General features: G+C 35.6%; 1 pseudogene; it reads right to left on the reverse strand.

The window, feature by feature from the left end:
- Positions 1 to 3,740: 3,740 nt before the first annotated feature.
- On the reverse strand, positions 3,741 to 4,304 carry LOC102246957 (annotated as a pseudogene).
- Between the last annotated feature and the right edge of the window lie 305 nt (positions 4,305 to 4,609).

The raw sequence follows: 4,609 nt of genomic DNA on the forward strand, positions 1-4,609 counted from the left end.
TTCTAGGGAGTTTTTATCATTGGTATAACAGGCTTGAGCATCTCTGAAATTTAAAAACAGACAAAAGCTTTGCCATCATATTTTTAGCCTCTTCCTTAATTCGCCAAGGTTATCTGCACATGTGCACATTTCTTCTCCCCTACTGACTCATTTCCCTCTACTACTGTAAATTTTAACTTAATGTACAGAAAAAACTCTGAAAACCATCACCAGTATTCTTATGTGCAGATTTCATATTCCATCTCCCTACAACTCAGCCAAAGGTAACCACTATTTGAATTTTGTTTTTACCATTCCCTGGCTTTTTTCTTAATCACATGTACTATCAAATAATGTACATGCAATAAAATTCATGTAATTTAAGAGTACAATTCAATGAATTTTGCTAAATATATACCATTATGTAACCATCATCATAATCATAATCTACCACATTTCTTTTACCTCAAAAAGTTCTCTCTTGTTTCTTTGCAGATAATTTCTATCTCCACCCTCAGCCCCTAACAACCACTTATTTCTGTAAGTATAGTCTTGCCTTTTCTAGAATTTTGTAAAAATTGAATCATACAATATGTAACCCTTTGTGCTTGACTTCTTGCAGTTAGAATAATAATTTTGAGATTCACCCATGTTGTTAAATTATATATATCTGTACTAATAAAAGGGTAATATGCTAATTAGACCAGGAGACCTTCTGGGAGACCTTCCGGACAAAGCCATGGTGGCAGGGCCGAGGCAGAGGCGTTAGGGGAGATCAGGCCAGCAGGGGAGGGCAGTTGGGGGCAAGCAGACTGGAAAGGGGGGACAGTTGGGGGCAATCAGGCCAGCAGGCAGAGTGGTTAAGGGATGATCAGGCAGGCAGGCAGGCAGGTGAACGATTAGGAGCCAGCGGTCCCAGATTGTGAGAGGGATGTCCAACTGCTGGATGTCCAGCAGTTGGACATCCCCCGATGGGTCCCAGATTGGAGAGGGTGCAGGCTGCTGGGCTGAACACCTTCCCACACCATGCACGAATTTTGTGCCCTGGGCCACTAGCATATATATATACTGAGTGGCCAGATTATTATGACCACCTGACGTTTGTGGGCAAATTAGCTATAATTTCGCGCTGAAGTTGCTAGAGGGCCAGACCATTATAAATAGGGAAGCAGGTTGTTTACCACAACAGTAGAAGTGATTTCTTCTATGTTTAACTTTTATAAGAAATTGCCAAGCTTTTTGCAAAGTGATTGCACCATTTTTTCATCCCCACTGGTAATGTATAAGAGGTCCAGCTGTTTCATCATACTCTCATTGGCTCTTGGTCTGGATGATCTTTTTAACAGTAACCATTCTAGTGAGAATATAGTAATAGCTCATTGTGGTTTCAATTTGCATTTCTCTACTGACTAATGATGTTGAGCATCCTTTTATGTGTTTGTCATCTAAATATTTTCTTTGGTGAAGTATCTTTGCATATTGTTTGCCCATCTTTTAAATTAGATTTTTGTCCTCTTATTAAGTTATAGGACTTCTTTATATATTCTGGATACAAGGCTTTTTTTTCCAAAGTGGGAAATAAGTTATTAAAGAGATTGATTTAGACCATCATTAACCATCAGACTCCTAAATATGACATCAGTGTAATTCAACTCAATCTCCCTTAACAATTTAAAAGTTTTAAGAATGTATTTCAAGGTCATAATTCATTTCAAACCAATTTTCATGAAGTCACATGCACTAATTTGTATCTATATATTCTCTATGTGTCATTTTAAAACATCTCAAACATCTTTGATAATTAAAATTGAATAGCCAGTTGAATTTAAAAGTTTAGACACACTGTCACTGACTTGAATATGTTATTTTTATTAAAATATATTTTTATTGATTTCAGAGAGGAAGAAAGAGGGAGAGAGAGACAGAAACATCAATGATGAGAGAGAATCATTGATCGGCTGCCTCCTGCAGGCCCCACACTGGGGATAGAGCCTGCAACCCAGGCATGTGCCCTGATCAGGAATCAAACCGTGACCTCCTGGTTCACAGGTCGATACTTAACCACTGAGCCATGCTGGCTGTGCTTGAATACATTATTGACCACAAAAAGGTAGTTCAAAGCTTTATATTTGAATGAACTTGATAAAAACATGTCAAGGCATGTTTAAGAAATTTGTCCTTGTTACCTGACCACCTTTCTATTTTGATCAATGAATTCTGTAAGAAAAGAATACATTCAACAAAGTAGTATACATAGTGCTATGAAATGAAAAACAATAACTTGAAACCTCACATCACTTTGGTAAAGCAGAACATCAGTTCAGAATTACATATGCCAAAGTGAAAGACAAGTGGAATGGATAAAATTAATCCCAGTTGGTATTAAAAACATTGGAAGAAGAAATGTCACAGAAAAATAAAGAAGAAAAGATGCTATGAAAAAATAGAATGTACATTTGGATAATTTACAGTCTGTAATTATATAAAAATTGCTATAATTCAAACATCATTCTCACATATTTCTGGTGAAATCAAACTCAAAATGTAATACCTGGGATTCCTCCTTCTCCAAAGAAGAAATTAAAATAATCAGATAATTTGTTCTCTGAAATATTCTGCAAATTCCAATGTACAAGAAGTATACAAAATAGGATAAATAAGTTTGTATGGATGAAAAGCTATAATAATTCCAATTTTTGCTGCCTTGGCAAGGTATTGTACATATTCCACATCAACAAAATAGAAATGGCACAGTTTGTGAGGACACAATCCACATTTTATTTACATTTTTTTAATTGAAGAAAATTTTAAATTTTTATTGAAGTCTCTCAAACAATACTAAATGTGAAATAATAAAAAACAAAAATTCTTTTAAGACTAACTTTAATCCCTAAATCATACCTTCATACACCTATTTCCTTTTTGCTGATTTCACTTAAACTTATATGCATGGTTTGTCAAACAAAGACTGTAAACAATTATTTACCATGTCTGTTACATGTAACATATAGAAACAGCTTTTAATAGAAATTCATCAACCTTTCTCATGACATTTTAAAATTATAAATACAGGTATCCAAACAATCCTGAACATATTTTTTATACTACTGGGGTAGTGAGCACTCACACCACTTCAAAAATTAAAACAATTTGTAGTAATATTCATTGCACCTGCTACAGGAAACAATTTAAATAGAAGCTCTTTCACTAAACAAGATGGATAAAGCATGCCATTTCTCTTTCTCCTTCTTGAGATTTTTACTTTTTAGAAACACACATGACACTTCTCACCATACATTCATCTCCAGGTTTAAGTTAATTTTATTTTTTAAAATATTTGTATTGATTTTAGAGAGGAAGGGAGAGGGAGGGAGGGAGGGAAAAAAAAGAGAACCATTGATCAGCTGCCTCCTGCACACCCCCCACTGGGGATCGAGTCCGCAACCTGGGCATGTGCCCTGAACGGGAATTAAACTGTGACCTCCTGGTTCATAGGTTGATGCTCACTGAGCCATGCAGGTTGGGCCAGGTTTATGTTTAAATGACAGCTCCTTACAAAAGTGTGCTGCATTTTTCTTCCTGTTACCTGAAAACATAATGTGTGTATATATATTAAACATATTCTTACAAATGCCCAGGTCATGTTTACCAGCTGGAATTCCTTTACTTAATGTGTGGGTATTTTGCATTGTGACATTTAATTAAGACATTATCGTGAGTAGAAGACTATTGATTTAAGACAAGTTTGAGCTCCACTAAAATTAATTGTTGTATGTATGTCCTTCTGGTGGCTGTGGAATTCATATTTTCATTGGACATCATTAGATATCTTAGTTCTTAAAGTACAAGTTTAATGCTATGTGAATTTTACCATTTTGCTAACACTGCTATGCTCCCTGCATCTGTCATTCCACTGGAATTACTTATTCCATTCATATTAATTTTGGTTATAAATCTAACTGATGGAGGGGCTTCTGGGTATTTCAGTCCATATGCTATTTTCAGGCTATAATTCTGTTTTCATAATGTGTCTTTTCTCCTCTCTGTCTGAATGTTCTCCATCCCCATTACCACCTTCTGAAATCCTACCTGTCAGTTCTTCAAGGCTCATTGCAAAGGCAACTTCCTCCACTGTTCAGCCTTCCTCAATTATTCCAGTCTTGGTGGCCCAATAATCATGCCTGCCCACCGTATAAGTGTCATAACTTTATCATCTTCAAGGCCCCAGCTAACCGTACCATTGCCTACTTTTTGTCCTTCTTCAAGCTCCTCCAACAAGCGAAAATTATGAGGAACTTGAACTCCTTTTGCAACAGTATAGATGGACACTGGAGAGTGTCGTGCTAAGTGAAATATACGCCAGTCAGAGAAAAACTGAATACAAGTCTTTTACCAGATACATGTTTTGCAAACTTTTATCCCAGTTGGTGGCTTGCCTTTCCATTTTTTTAACAAAGGCTTTCCAAGAAAAAATGGTTTTAATTTTGATACAATCTAATTTATTAATTTTTCTTTTATAGTTTATACTTTTTGTGCCCCATCAAAAAATATCTGCTTACTTCAAAGTCATAAAGATCTTCTAAGTTTTGTTCTCTATATTTTTAATAGTCTTAGCTCTTACATCTAGGTC

Source organism: Myotis brandtii, unplaced genomic scaffold (genome assembly GCF_000412655.1).
Source record: "Myotis brandtii unplaced genomic scaffold, ASM41265v1 scaffold26, whole genome shotgun sequence".
NCBI lineage: Eukaryota > Metazoa > Chordata > Mammalia > Chiroptera > Vespertilionidae > Myotis > Myotis brandtii.